Source organism: Falco punctatus (assembly GCF_963210335.1).
Source record: "Falco punctatus genome assembly, chromosome: 2".
Taxonomy (NCBI): Eukaryota; Metazoa; Chordata; class Aves; order Falconiformes; family Falconidae; genus Falco; species Falco punctatus.
Window position 1 is genome coordinate 18,869,754 of NC_137581.1, and position 16,587 is coordinate 18,886,340.

The window sequence follows — 16,587 nt, forward strand, 5'->3', positions numbered from 1 at the left end:
TGTCAGGTTATTGTGTAATATTCATCCTAACATTAATTTTCCATGTTTACAGTGCTCTCCTTTGCAGAACCTCAGAGAGTCCTGCACACACCAGTTAATTAAGCTTCACAATACCCATGTGGATGCATTGTTTTATTGTCTTAATTGTACAAAAGGGAGAAGAGAAACACAGAGACATAAAGCAACCTAGCCAAGGTCACATTGTTAATTAACATTAAAAGTTTATTTTAAAAAAGAAGGTAAGTACATTATGAAGGTAAGTGAAGGTAAGCTTACCATTGCTGAGGTTTATTTGCTATCACAGAATTACTTGAAAACTTTTAAAATCAGGGATTTGATTTAGGTAAGTTCCTGAAGGGGGGGAGCAGAATCAGAGAGTGCTGACTTCCCTTGCTACAGATTTTACTCATCTCACCCGATACTAAAAAGATCATGACCCTCTTCCTGTACTGCACGTGATCTGACTGAAGGTAGCAGCCTATAAGAAGACCAGATAAACCTATAGATATGCACTATGTTAGAGTGTCATTGGGCACAGTGGCAGAGGAGGGAGTCCCAACAACCCCATTACAGGACGGATCCACGCTGTGTGCATGTGCAAGGAGGTCTGTCCAGCAGCTAGAGTGGGGCTGCAGACTCAGAGGCTCCTATATCCAGGTGCCAGGAACTGGGGACACTGGGATCCAGGGGCAACTACTGGGCAGACTGTGTGCCTGAGTCCAGCTGCTGGAGGGACCCACAGCATACATATTTATACATTTTCCTACTAACAGACGTCCACCCTGAGCATGCAGAGAGGGAAAGAGCATAAGGCTGTTGCTGCTGAGTGTGTCTCTGTTCTATGTGGCTGGCCAGATATATGTACATATGTGTTGTATACATGTGTGTGTGCTTATGGGAATACACACCCAGCCTTGCTGCTGGATGGACGTGGGGGCATGGGGCTGCAGCAACCTCACCTCCACAGAGCTACTGATTCAGCAACTCCTGACTAAACACATACATCTGTGACATATCTAGATATGTATTTGTGTGTATATGTGCTTGTGTGTCTATGTGTGAGCCACAGTTTTGTTTGTGGGTCACTCAGTTGCATTTTTTAGATGGGAAGAAGGGAGAAAACTGCAAATTAGGTGCATATGGAAAAGCCAATCAGCCATCTCTGTTGACTCCAAGGACCTCTATACTCAGCTGAGCTATCTTTTATCCAAAAAGGTGTCATCAAACACAGCTGAGCTATCTTTTATCCAAAAAGGTGGCATCAAAGGACTTAGGTAGTAATTTGTTTCAGGAAGGTCAAACACCAGCATGTGTGATCCTTCAGAAAGCTAAAAAAGCCTCATTCTGCAGCACTAGCAGCCAGTCTTTTATATAGCTTATAAAGCTTTCCAAGCACTGTTTTCTAGCATTGCAATTGACACTCATCTAAAATGCTTGGAGAGGAAAAACTCCTGTCAGCAAGGTTTTTCTAACATCAAACCTTCAAAAGCAAGCTAACTGAACGTTTTTATATTTTCAGGCTTGCTCTTCATGTTCAGGACAAGGAGTATGTTGGAAACAAAATGAATGTAACTTTTTTTTCTTTGAAGGAGAATGGAAATCCAAATTGTGCACATTCTTGCATCTTTCAAATCGCTAGCTGTGAGGTTAAAACTCAATAATCGTTTTCAAGTTGGTAATCCTGTGTGTATCCGTACAAGCTCTTTTTTTATGTATTCTTTCCACAAAACCACTGATGACAATCTATGTGATAGATAAATTGCACCCCACTCATTTTGATTACAGCTTTCAATTTCTCTTTTGGAATGACTGCCCCAGTATTTTCACATGAGTGAACTAAAGGGCTGGAAAAGACAAACAGCTAAGGGGAAAATAACAAAGCAACAGAAAAGGTAACTTTAAATTGATGTACTGAGTGAAGAAGGGTCATCCCCCATCACTGTGTCAGCTACTGTGGAGACTGACTTGAAACAGTTCCAGAAGAAAAAAAGACCAGGCCATTTCATACTGGTTCTGTGCTGTGGGCAAAGTTCTTGTTTACTAAGTAAAGCTCTAGATTTACATCCCATTTAGGACTTCTCTGTGTTGCCACAGTCCATAAGTACATAGAGTAAGGTCTTCATAACACAAGATCTTTTGAAAATGAGAATAAGACTTGTTACGAGACTGATTCAGATGAACCAGTTACTGTCAGAAAAAAAAAAGAGTATCTCAAGGTCACACACCAAATCCTAGGACTGAGCTGTTAGAAGATAATCAATTGGTAAAAAACTGAGTAGAGCAGCTGTGCAACACAGGCCTGTGGGGCCGTGTCATGATGTCCCGGAGCATCTCATGCAAAAGCTGCATGGTGGCAGCTCAGCTGTGCCATGCCAGGACACTGTCTCTGATTTTGAGCTGTAACGAGGCTGTGCTGCCCTTCTGGCCTGGCTCACGTCCTTGGGAGTATGCCCAGGGCACAGCACAGGCATTGGTAGGAATACCCAGCGTAGCTGTTACCAGCCATGCCAACTTGTCTCCTTGTCATCAGCTGGTGGAACTGTAGTAAGCCAGGGAGACCTGGAAAATAGGTGCTTGCATTATGGTAATGGGATGTCTTTGAAATTTAGGTTTAGTATTAAAAATTTTGATGGTTTCCTCCTGCTCTGTCAGCACTTGAATGAATTACTGATTAATTTCACAAGTCATGGTTTTCACTTTGGAGTATTAATATTGCCTATCACTAACTCCTGGCAGATTGTTTAGAACTCTGTTGAAATGTGTCTGGTATTAAATGGCTAGCAAAGTGATGAACCGGGGCCTAACAAAGTTCCTGCATTACATTTCTTAATTCTGGCTAGCATTTATGGCCACCTGGCATGGAAAATCAACATCTGCCCTAATGCAGCAGAGTCTGAGACTGTTAATGACAAATTTAAAAACATTTGATAAAAGTGTTTTGGGTCGGTTTGGTTTTTGAAACAGGAAAGATGCCATTTTCCCACATAGGCGTTTTGTAATACTAGTAAAAAATTTGGGCCTACTGAAGGCACAGTTGCTGTGATGCCATGTTTGCGTTGGATCAGTTTCTTAGGCAGTCATTTACCTACCAGCAGTATGACACAACTCAGGAACAACCCACTGTGCCACCTGCCAAGTTTATTTTAAATGTACATAGCATAAACAAGCTTGCGGTCCAGTTGGAGTGCCACAATCAGTGTGGCAAAGCAGATGACACTAATTTCTTGAGGAAGCAATGATGGAAAATGACTCCAGCAGACTAAGGGTAATTTGTCAGGTCTTGACCAAAACAAGTTGATGATTTTTCTTTAATGCACTAAACTGTTAGTAATAAAAATGATCGTGTTGGTTTGGTGAGAAGCCCATCTCGGGAAATGGTCAAGGACTTTTCTGCTCAGCAGAGGCTGGAAGCCATGCTCAGCCTAAAGATCATTTTGGTTTCCTTGAACTTGTCCTCCAGATCCCCTGCCAGGGAATGACCCATGTTGGTGCAGGTTTGCTCCACAAAGCCCGTTTCTAGTATTTCAGTCATACACAGCCAAAACTAGATTTATGGACAGTAGACACCTGGACACCTAGGTGACACTTGGATTTAGGGCAGCAACCTGTGTTTGTGGCAGTTATCTTAGAAGGTGGCAAACGGGGGTGTGGGGTGATTTTGACAACAATGTGAGGAGAAAAACATCTCCTTATTCTCATTTGGCATTTCTCAGTACATCCTGTCTACTATCTGTCATTTAGGTTATACACTTTCTGTCACAGAGATTGTCTTTTTTCTGGGTACAATACCAAGTCAAACATTGCTGAGGTTATAATTTCAACTATATATATTTAAATGTTCTGGGAGTGTTGCTCAGGTGGGGCAATGTCAAGGCTCACTGTTGAGTTGATACTTGCAACTGATTTAATTGTTTGGAAAAATGAGTATGTCAGCAATGTGTTTGTCAGCTGCTTTGTCACAGCTCTGTCCTGTAGGTCTTATGTGCATTTACGGAACAGAAGGCCTTGTGCTTAAGGCAGTCTGTTAATGTGGGAGTCAATATGGCTAAAACCAACAAAGAAATGGCCAGAATAGTGCAATAAACTGTGAATATACAACTCTTCAGTAGGCTCTGTTGTTTTGGATTGCCTGGAGTGTTACCCTCTTAAAAGAAGATAGTATGGCCATGGAGATTCACAAAAATGAGAAGTTTATTTCATGAACCCTTCCTCAGCAGCCTTTCCCTCAGTTTATAGAAATGAGAACAGTTACAGTGAGGGCTGAGCTACAGCAAACTGCACTCAGACTGTAGCTACCAATGGTTTACTGTCAGGGTGGAAGCAATATCTTTGGAGACTCTGAGGGTGCTGGTCCTGGGTTCTAAGATGGTAACAGGAAGATGAAGTGGAGAATGTGCTTATTAAATTCTCAGTTGACAAAGATATGTGAGAATGTGAAAGTGCACGGAGATTGGGAATGGAATTGAGGATTATATGGGTAAAATGGAGAAAAGTCGTTAAAATAGATGGGGGTTCTGTATTCAGAAAGGACTAATCTGCTCCATAAAAACTGAATGGGGAAAACACAGGTTAAGTACAATTTCTACAGAAAGGGACTGGAGGGTTTGCCATGGTTTATAAGATAAGCATGAATTAGTATTTTTAGACTATGACCAAAAAAACCCTCAAGCATCAGATTGAGACACGAAACCAGTTGATTGGAAATAATACTATTCAGAATGGGTATAGTGTTTAGTTTGGGGCTCTGTATTTTGAGAAAGACATGGAGAAATTGCAAAAGGCTTCTGAATGATGTAGCCATACAGATGAAGAAATTGTGGTTCTTTATTCCAGAGAAGAAAGGGCAAGAAGATGATATGACAGCAGTCTTCAAGTGTGGAAAATACAGTTGTAGAGGAGAAGGCAGTGTGTTGGTTTTTATGTTCTCTCTATAGACAGAATAAGGAACAATGGGCTTTAATTTCAGTGAGGGGAATTTAAATAAAGGCTCTCTAAAGCCCTTTCTATAGTAAGAATTAATCCCACTTTCAGCAGCGGGTGGCCTGCTGATAGCGTTGTCTGGTACAATCTCAGAGCAGAGACATGGAAAAACCTAATTTCCACCAGTGACACTCCTATCAATAACTCTTGATGTCAGGGCTACATCCCAATACATACAACTAATTTTGGCAACTTTGGAATTTTTTCTTTTCAATTTTAAGCCATTTCACTTTAGGAAAATGACCTATGAAACACACAACTAGGCTGACAAAGACCGCGGTAGCCTGATGTGATTCTAAATTACCATGAATGCTAAAGCAGGGTTTTCTTAGAGGACAGCCAACTCAACCTTAATTGCAGTGAAAGTAATGGTGTCATTTTCATGCCAGCAGAACATACCCTACATTGTCCACTGAAGTGCTGGATCCAAGGCAGTGAATAGCTGGTCATGCCTGGTAGTTATGGCAGCCTCAGGCTACATTTGCTGTGCAGGAATGATGCAATCCAAAATGCTATGCTGTATGGGCAGCTGATGCTATGTTAAGCTGTAACAAATAAGCCATCTTAAATGCCAATTTTCCATGAGAAGTAGTAGATCTTTTTTGTGAAACCATGTTGATGTAATTATTATCTGCTAAGTTAGGGCAAATCCTGACTTCATTAGTTAACCACACCTGATCTATGCCCTTTTAAATGTACAAGTTAACTCAGCAAAGATAAATAACAGTTGCTGATCTCAGCAGGAGAGTCTGTAACAACACAAGGGACTGTGGCTAACTGGGGAGTTTGCAGTCAGCAGCTCTAGAACGGCTGGAATCAGCAGTCTGAGCAAGTCAACCCCTTCTCTAAGTCTGGTCTCAAATATTTTGCATTTCCTTTTAAGATTTTTGCTTTCCCTGCTAGCAACTGTCATGTGATACTGCTGGGAAAATATGTCAGGTTAATCCACCCTTGAGGCAACTGCATTTTGGGACAGCCTGAACAGCGAGAAACAGCAAGAAGATTCCAAGCTTTTTATTCTATTTTTTTTACATGACCAGGAGAGTTATATCAATAGATACATTTTCTTTTCTTTACCTCACTTCTCCATTAATATTAGATCTGTTTCAAAGCCTGAACTTGATTTTAAGCTCAGCTTTAAGGATTTAATTGATAAAGATGAATAACATGCATGATTAATGCTAAGCATTACCTCCGGTACTGCTCGAATGTTGGCCTGAAATCCCAAGGCTTTGACTCACCAAAAATTTTAGCTTGTGCATTGCTGTTAGAGAACCTGTTAAATGCAGGATCACTATGATCATTGTATCGCAGCTACCTGTATATAGTGACTTCCAGAGACCTCACTGGGATTAGCCATATACTTGAATCTAAGATGAAGCATGTCTCTGAATTCACAGCATCATGGATGTTTTTTCCCCTCTCTTCCATAAAATCATCTTGCTATCCTTACTTCTTAAAAACATGGTACCAGGGATCATCTTGGTATCCTTACTTCTTAAAAACATGGTACCAGGGTACCCATGCTGAAAATGGTAGGGATTGACACAGAGCCTTCCTGAAGAGGCAGGGAGACAGGGTTGGGGGAAGCCTTCCAGATTGTGCTTCTCAACCCCTAATAAAACTGCAGAAGTTTTTACAAAGGTGCTTCTCCCTGCTTCCCCCCTGCCCCCCTGCCCCCGTTTGCCAAATGAGCTCAAGAAATCATAGTAATTCAACAGAAATTGAAATATTTTTGCTATCATTAAGGCCTCTTTATATATCTAGCATTATAGAAAAGCTTGTGGTGAAGTTAATTCAGTGAGAATCAAGCCTGTGTATCAAAAAAGTAATTGTTCCATGTGTTCATTCTGCCTTTGCTCTCAAAGTCTTTTTTTTTTCTTTTTCTTTTCTTAACATAAATGATCAGGACAACGACTGCAGTATGTTTACACTGCCATCCAGAAATGTGGATTAGATCATGGTTGCATATCAGAGATACCTTTACTTTATTAAGCTGGACAACTCCAGTCACATAGCTACAACAGACCCGTGCTCAGCCTCTAAATACATATCAAGAGTCCCAGCTGCCCCTGCACTCTTTTTTTTCATGTACATGGCAAATGCTGCTGGCATGAAAAGGTGAGGTTATTGATAATAAACTTGGAAATGGTAGGGAATAAATATGGCAATACTGTAACTGTCATTAAAATATTCCAGGCATAGAAAGTCCCATAAAATACCACTGACCCTACAAAGCTATGAATTTCTATTTTAAAACAGAAGCTGTTCTTTGTTATTCCTTCATTACCACATGGGACTGTGAATGCTTAGTATTGTGTGGGGATCAGTTCACTTCTTTTTCAGATCTGGAAAAGGTGCCTGGGAGTAGCAATTCGCATAAGCATCAAATGGATGATGTATCTTTCTGAAGAAGCTTTCTGGCACTCAGTGTCTCCATCCTGAAGTACATTGTGTCTAAAGAAAAGATACACAGCAGCTGGAGAATAAATATGATAGAAAACATAATCAAGCCTCATGAAGGAGAGGTGCACAGGACCTCTTGAGTCAGAAAGCCTTGTCCCTCCCCAGACAAAATTTAATGACCTTTTCAAATGCTGGGCTTCCCACCAGACTGACCTAGCAGCACCTGTGACTTCATGGGTGACTACATGCAAATTGCTCAATTGATATTCAAACATTCAAGTTCTCTATTTAACCTCTTTTCTCGTCTTAATGTCTTTAGATGAACAGCTGCTGTCTTCAGACCATTTTCTTAAAGTGAATAAACGTCTCAATTGCTCCTTTCTTATATCTGTGTCTAGAGGTCACTGTTCAATTCTGGATGATAATTGCATGTTTCTCTGAGGTTTTATGTTACTTGCACTTTACTGAGCTCTGGATAGCCACAGCTAGTTGAATTTAAATAGTCCAGTTCATTTTGCAAAGTAGCCGAGTGCAAGTGAAGGTTGTCCCTGGAGCGTTGTCCTTAACCAGCAACAGGGCCAGGTGTAACAGGGAAGGGGTGCAGTGGCTTGAAGAAAATCCTTTCTCCTTCCTGGCCAGTGTTGTTCACTAGCTTTTGGTTTCAGTTGGCAAAGTTTCTGGGATGCAGAGTAGTAGTGCGGGGCCCAGAAGGAGCTCAGCTTCTTTCAGTCTCTGACTGTTGGGTCATTTTCTGCACAGAAAATACCCGTATTACATGTAGCGCACTGCATACAAGATGTAGTTACCTATGCAGTTTTTGAGAAGACTTCAATGAAGGAAACAAAAAAAAATGAGGTCCCCAAAAATGGACACCTAAATGGTGAGGGTTGCATGTGCTTTACACAAATGCCTGCAATAGTCTTCTGTTATTTCCCTTTAGTGGACACCTCTTCCCATGGCCTTAGAGCTAGCTGTCGGGGATGGAACGCTTGATGGTTTGGCTGCAAGTGATACGACCCCAGCAGCAGCTGCTTTGTGAACAATGTCCAGCTGCTAATCAGGGACAACAACACACCTCTGAGAGGGGACAACTGATGTGGTGTGTCTCTCAACTTCTTGTGGCTGGCCAGAGCAGGAATAAGGTCATTGAGCTGGATGCTAGTCTTTACAAGAAGGTATATTTCCTCTTGGACAATCTAGAAGTGCTTGATTCATGCCAGGGTGCTACAGAGACTTGGCTTTCAGTGGAGTGTTCTCCTTCATCAGCCACTATTGCTCATCTTTTTTGAGTCAAATTCTTGAAAATCCATGTCTATTGTAATCTATAGTTAGCATTTATTTGCTTGGGACTGGAGGATGACCTGTATTACCTCCTGAAGTCACTTCCAACCCAGCCATCTCTGATCTATGCCAAGGCTACCTGCTTAAAACACCAGGGGGTTGCCAGGGACAAATACAAAGCCCAGTTCTGCTCCTGTCCTGTAATGAGCTGAAAATCAGCAGTTGCTTTGCCACAAATAGTCTGTGCTTTGATTGTTTAACAAGCACTGACTGTGAACATATCTTTTTAAACTTCATTAATCTACATCTGAAATTTACGTTTTTATTCGTTACTTCAAAACCTGAAACTACATTGGAATAAATCTGTTGTCTTGCACTTCAATGATTTTTATTACATGGACTTTTTATAGAGTAAAACAATTTTTTGTTTTCTTAAGATTTTTAAAAAGTTAAGCAAATGTTTCCTTTATTAAGCAACAAGGTTCACATCACATAGCTATTCCGCATGGACTGTTTATTTTGTGTGTGTAGACATAACTGTGTATTCATTATTTTTGGTACGTGTTAAGTCAGTCAAATGAAATGAAAAAATATTTGGTTTTTCTTAATGGCAATACACATAGAAAAAGCTTATGTTAGAATGGAATCAGTATTCCTACAGTCTATAAATCAACATTTAAGAAAATTTGTTCTGTAAATATTTCTCCTTCTGCTCACAGTTTAGAAATAACAAGTATCATTCAGGTTGTAGAAATTTTAACTAAAGGCTAAATAGTACTGTGGATTGTGTAGTTTAACTATTTATATAACAGTGTGGGCACAACTGATTCCACTGGTGTCCATGGAATAAGAACCACTGACTGTGGTAGTAAATAACTTTAAGCTTATGCAAGTACAAGTAAAAAAAAAAAAAGAAGTGGTCTTGTAAGCCACTAAGTACATTAAAATTCTATTGAAAAAAAGTCCCATACAAATTTGTTTGAAATAATACTTCATAGAGTTTGGCTCTGATTTAGTATCTAGATAGCTATCTTGAAATTGCTGGTATTTGTCACAATTGTTTTTAAATTTGAAACTATGGTAATACTCTGTTTTAGGCAGCCATGTAAACACCATCTGTGCAAAATATTTGTAATTATTTACAAACAAAAAAAAATATCAGGGAAGTTTTTTCACTCCACCAAGCTGGCACACTAATCTAGCAGAATGTGTCCCCCAGTCCTCTCCGTATGCTGGTTGCTCTTAGGTCAGTGACATCCACTGCAGTCCGGGTTGTTTTGTTTATGCATGTAATTATTTTGGTTTCATGAACAAATAAAGAAGACTGAAGGACTATGCCAACCTGTGTGAAGGGAAATGCCTGGTCATCCCTAAATCAATGCTCTGCCTTGGTACACAGAGAGGTTTTTACTGACTAGGCAGCACACAGTTGAATGACATATTTACCCTTGGAGTGGCAAAGGTTCTCCTTCCATCTGAAGTGCTATCTGATTGCCTTTGGGTGACAGGGTGCAGAACTAAGCCAAATGCTGTGCTTACAAAGTCCTTAGAAAGCCATGGGGCCATGTGTCACCAAAAGAGAAGTATTTATGTCCACCAGATATGTTGCCTAGAGTTCTCAAAAGTCAATGGCAGGACAACATCCTACCCACAGGCACATTTAAATACATGTCACTAGATGGCCATGACAGCATACTCATGAAAACTTATCTATGACAGTCTGGGCATCCCATGTGAAGGGCTGACTCACAATTTCCGGTATTTTATAGGTGCTTAAAGAAAGCAACCTTCTCCCAGGAGTTGTTAATAATAACAGTGAAAAGCATCCACACACCAAGGTACAAATCTGAACCTGTAGTACAGGTAAATCATGAAGCTGCATCTCTCCAGGAATTAATTGCATTGAGCATTTCCAGATGCAGAAGGGCCAGCGATCCAGATGCTGTGATGCTGTGACCTGGCTGCTTCTGCCAGACTGGCCCTGCATCCAGCAGGATGTACCAAGTGCCAGCAGGACCACAGGCACCAGGAAGGCTGAGGGAGGGCTACCGCAGTCTGCGTTGCTGATCCAGTGTGTAGCCCTTCACATCATATTTGCCTCCAGTCTTGGTGTTACCAGAGGTAAGGAGAAATTTGTAGTCCTACCAGTCTGTGCCAATCTTCTCGTTCCAAGCTGCCACTCAAGGAAGGGCAGCTGGAGCCTTTGGCTGCAAAATCATTACTGAATTATAAAACTGCCTGCAGTAATTTCCCCGTGCCGTGGGCCCAATCCAAAGCTAGCAGCAGTCAGTGATCGGAGCCCCGGAGTGAATCATGCACCATCTGTGCTTGTGGGCTGACTGTTTGTGTATGTAAAGTGTTGGGTAAATACGTAGCCACAGCACAGAAAGGCAAATCTGCCTCACTTGTGTAGAAGGACAAGTGTAGGCTCTTCAGGGGTCCAAATGGGCAGGTTATGGTGGAGTGTGTGTTGCTCCCCTGAAAGCTCATAGGTGCTGCTGATTGTGCTGCATGTGAAGGGGTGTATTTGTGGTGCTGGCAGTGGATATTGGTGTTTCTGACTGAAAGCTAATAACGAATAGGAGGGGGATTACACAACGCCAAAGCTACTTCTGGGTCTACTCTCAGAGTAGGCTGGATGAAGCAGCCAGGTAAGGAGGAAACCCTCGTTTCCTTTGGTGCAGAGTATGGGACAGGAGTAGAGGAAGAGCAGAGGCATGTCTGGTCTCTGTCCTCCACTTCTGATCTGCTTAGCCCACTTCCTGAGCATAAGGATGTCTATCAGGTGGTCCCTTCACGTTAGACACAGGAGGCAGTATGATGAGTCAGAGTCCAGGGAAAAAAATGAGGCATAAGGTTCTGCAGCCATCTTTATGGCAAGTAGACTGTGGCAGTCATGGCATGAGCCAGAAAAGTGTCAAGAGGTGGTGTGTACTACCTGGGCCTGTACTGGGTAGATGCAAAGGTACAGGGGATGGTTTGCGTGGCCCCACTGTGCTTTTGCTGAGGTACAGCACAGATATGACCATAGAAATTACTTCTGTGTTCCAAGGAGGAGTCAAAAGATTCTCCAGTGTGGAGGTGGGCAGGTACACCTGTAAATCTGAGTGATCATGTCAAAGAACATCACCAAAGCTTCCCTGAGTACTTTGCTGCTTTTAGCACTACATAACGGGCTCACCTTTACTGTGCAGTAGTAATAAAGGTTTCCTTTTATTCCCACTAAACCACAGGTAGGTGAAAATGCAAATATCTGAAAAATTTTGTGCGTTGCTTCACTATAAGCATATGAGCAGCCAGACAGGGATACCAAACTAAGTGAGCTTTTTGAACACATAGAGAAGTTAAATGTATTCTTTTTATTTCCATCTGGAGTTTTCTCTTATTTGTTGTACACACCATCAGGAAGCCATGGATAGCTTTCAGGATGTATGATAGGATACAGAGTCTTCCATACCTAAGTCATGGGGCTAGCTATGACCCTTAGTACCTAGGCAAATAGGGATTACAAATGACTAACATATACCAATGACTTTGTGATCTGGTTAAAGTGAACTGATCGGATAGCTTCAGTTCATTTCCTAAAAGATGTACAAAAACCTTCCCAAAACCTACATACAGCTTGCATACAGATAGTCAGAGATGACATCTAGAAATTACACATTTGAGATATCTATCATAGGTTGATCAAACTGACTGGGTGTAAAAGGAGATGTATTGATTTTCTGTTGAACTCCTTGGCATTGGGTGTGGGGTGAGAATTTGGGTATGGGTTTACATGTGATCAGAAAGGGCTTAGACAAATTCTAGGTAGAAAAGCCTATTGAAGCTTGTTAAATATACAAAGTCCTCTCTGTCTGAGAAAATAGCCCTCTGGAAAGACCACTGTACACACAGGGAAATTCTGGGAAAATACCTTTATATATGCTTATTGGCAGTTACATCCAAGACAAGCTACTAGGCTAAACATGTTGGTCTCACTCAATACAACTATACTCATATTCTTATGCTGTTAGACCTCCTGGAAACAGCAGCTCTAGGTTATTATGGTTAAAGCCAATTCGTGGTAGGCATCCAGGAGGGCAAGACAGCAAGTCCTGGTGCTGGCTTTGGTGCCCAGTGCAGTTCCTAGGCACCTGCAGGTTTTGATGCAGGAGGAGTGGGTAAAGGGAGGTACTGAATGCTGATGAGAGGAAGGAGGAGGGAAGGAGCTGCTTTGCTCTTTTTTAAGGTAGGGACAAACCATGCAAATCGTTCTCCCTTGCAAGCAGCTTGCCTGTCTGAGGCAGAAATGGAGAAACTTAACTTCCCCTTCAAGTACTGTCATGGGATGCTGGGCTCTTCGGACAAGACGTAATGTCAGCTGTACAGCTTTTTTTGCTCTGCTGTCCCCTGTCTGGATGCAGGGGTAGATCAAGTCCCTGTGCTACCAGAGACAGTGGTAGGGCAGTGTCACTAGGGCAGCCATAACCTCTGCTACAGGAGACCTTTGTGCAGCCTCCCCCCAGCCCTGGTTGGCCCCTACCTTCTCGAAGCCTCCCACAGGTAGTCCAGGACCATTTCTCCATCCTGCCTCCCCTCTCTCTGGGCCAGACCCTGGACCTCCGCTATGCACCCCCCGCAGAGCCCCTTCTCACCACGCCCTGCCTGGACACCCCAGGAAATCCCAGCAGTGGGGCTCTCCCAGGGTGGATCCCTGCTGAGGTCTTGTCAAGGGGGTCCAGCAGCCCCCTGCCAGGCACTGCAGCCACTCGCACACCTCTGGGCAGACTGCAGGTGCTGAGAGCAGCACCACACACCTCCCTGTTCATCTCAGAGGCAGAGAAGCAGGAGATGCTATGGCCAGGAGCGGTACATTTATATCTCTGGCAGTTTAGGGTAGTGGATCTTCTGGACCACAGAGGCTGCAGGATTTTCATGAGCAAGAAGCCATCTCAGATCCTCCCCTACTTCAAGCTTGAGTATTTTCACAGTGTGATCCATGGTTGTGCTCCTGATAGGATCCCAGGTACATGCTAATCCAAATGCAGTCAGGTGTTAAGGATTTGGAGGGCAGGGCCCGGACCTGCTGTCTGCTGTGCCCCACCATGAGCAGAAGGACATGCTGCCTGGGAACAGCCTGGTTAAAACTGAAGCAAAGCATGTTCCTGACGTTGTCTTGGGAGCTTCTCATCTTCTAATTGAATGCACAATTCTTAACTTGTGGAAGATGAAGAACTCGAGCCGCCAGGCTTCTGTCACTAAACTATTAAAAATAAATATACTGTAGAGGAGAAAAAACATTAGGGAAAGAGCTGATTGTTTATTCTTGCATCTGGATTCTTTCTCTTTTGCTAGGTTGATGTCTGTCTGGCTATAGGCCATAATTGTGGAGTATGGGATAATGGAAATAATAATACAGAATAATAGAAATAGAGTGTAAAAGACCAATTATGTCCGTATATGAGATTGCCTATACTTTGTTCAAGTTCACTTTCAAATCCTTGGAACAAGAGAGATTACAGACATTCCTCTGGGAGATTATTCCTCAGTCAGGAAAATGTCATCATTAAGAATCTTTTTCTGATTTTCTTTCTAAAGTCTTGTTTGCTTAATATCCTCCCATCTCTTCAGATGCCTTCTCTAATCAATTTCTCTGGCTTCTCTTTGTTCAAATCCTTTAGATGCTTGCAAACACCAGTAATGGTGGGGACAGATTTGACAGCTCACAGCCCTTAAGCACTGCTTGACTGTTTCATTTACATTTAATTTTTTTTGGTGTATTTTTTTCCTCATTTATCATAAAACTGTGACGAATCATCAAATTCAATAATAATAGGTAACACCCCTGCTCTGTCTTTAAATAACAAATCACACATTTAAAATGAAAATCTCTTGTGTCAAATGTCATGGGAGAAACCGGTAGCTGTGCTCTGGAATATATGCATTGCTCAGCCATTCATAACAGCAGGTTTTGCATTAGAAATTTTAATCACCAGTTTTAATTATGTCATAAACTCCCAGAGCTGTTCGTAAATACAGTACTATTTTCAGAACTGTATCGTCTGTATCTTTTCATAATTTTGTGAGTCGGCATATACTTGCTACTGGTAACAGATGCTTAAAGGTTACTTCTTTCTCATAGATTCAGTTCTCACCTGTCTCCTTTTCCTGGACTAAGTAGAAACAATTACAGGAATTAGGGCTGCAGAAATTCTGCTTGATGTGGAGATTGTAAAAAGAGCAAAAAAAGGTTAGACAGAAATTCTCGGTACCATTACAAGGACTGGGTCTGTAAATCAGCATTTGCACTTTTGATTATGTTTTACTTTGTTATTAATATTAATCCATAAATTGAAACTTACATTCCTGGTATTTTTCCACCACTGCTACTTTCCACAACCTCTCAACTCCCCAGTCTAAGTGAAAAGGTCATTGTTAGGTGGGAAGAAACCACTGGCAACAGAAAGGGGCCTCTATAATTTACTCCTCATGAAACGTTCATCCCAGTGGACCTCCCTAGAAGTCTTTATGCATAATGCAAGACCTAGGAAGCAGAAAATAATATTGTTCAGGCAGCACACATGCAGAGAAAACACTGACCAAACAAAAATGAAGTGATTTTTACACAGTATCTTGTTCAGCTATGGAACTCGTGGCTGCAAGGAGTTCTGAAAGGGATGGAGCAAACTCAGGAGGAAAGTCCAGTAGGGCTATAAAACAGCCCAATGGTAGTGTTCCTCTCTGTTGAGAGGACTAAGAGACTTGGAGAGAAAGGGAGGTGTCTACTTTTTATTAATATTATTTTTTTCTGAATTCACCTGCTTGGACTGTTCAAGCTGATCGCATGCAGGTGAAACAAAAAGAACTGCAGGCTAAACTGGGTGCAGAATGAAGCAGTGGACAGTGGCACACCACCTCCAAAGTAAACAGCTTTAAGGCAGCAGGGTTACTGAGGCTGAATCAGGTAGATTTGTACAGCTGATTCACTTAAAAATGGAGACCTAAAGGCCAAAGATACAAAGTCAAAGACCTCGTGCCCTTTCCCCCTCTCTGTACCCCTCCCTCTCTCCAGGTTTCTTTATCTCATAATTAATTATTTGAATTAGATCCTTGCAAAGAACAATACTGTTTGTGTTTGCTTCAGATCACACCATGCTGGTTGCAACTATGTACATTCAGCTGAGAGCACTGCATTGATTTATTTTGCTAAAGCCAATTTTCGTGTAGTGGCTGTGGTACAGAAAGTGTCTTGCATTAGAGGCAGGAATCTGTCCTGGTCTGCTTTTCTTTCCCCTACTATATAGACCACATCTCAGATTTACTGGAATTAAGTCCCAGGCTGCTGAATTAATGGTTGGACTTGATGATCTTAAAGGTCTTTTCCAGCCTAAGCAATTCTATGATTCTAAGTTAAGTTACTTGTCAAGTTGCTGTTTTCTTTCTTCGCTAGAGCAACTGCTTGGGAGATTGTTAACGAAACGTCCTTCTACACCGTTATTTCCCTATTCACCTGCTCCTCCATTTAAAGAGAAACACCAGTGTGCTCTGCACAGTCCCTTCAGCTCCTGCTCTGCAGCATTACAGACTCTGGGATGTTAGGGAGTTGTGTGGAGAACAGCACGATGCAGCAGCTCCTCCTCACTGCCTGTTCTTCTCCAGCTGTACTTGTCATTTATACACTTTGGGATCAGGCATGTTGCTGATGCCAGGAACAGGCACAGCAGGCTGGCCAGGGTAGGTGCTGCTCAGTGAATCCTACAACAACCAAGAGGCACCTACATGCAATGGCAGGAGAGTGACACAGAGTTGCCTGTCACAATGCAGTTCTGGCAGAACCACATTGCTGATGAGTCAGCCCTCTAGAGTAGCTTGAAGGTGTCTTTGATTTCTGTATTTTTTTCCCTATAAGCCAACCATGGAAAAGATCTTGCTACAGGA

General features: G+C 42.1%; 1 protein-coding gene across 1 annotated transcript in view; it reads left to right on the plus strand.

Annotated features, from left to right (window-relative positions):
• The window catches only part of LOC308058926 (uncharacterized protein C11orf87 homolog), a 39,272-nt gene extending 25,176 nt beyond the window's left edge, over positions 1-14,096 (plus strand). Inside the window, exon 2 of the mRNA XM_080375522.1 lies at positions 1-14,096. This exon is cut by the window's left edge and continues 24,409 nt beyond it. The gene's annotated coding sequence lies outside the window, so the exon portion shown is untranslated.
• The last annotated feature ends 2,491 nt before the right edge of the window (positions 14,097-16,587 follow it).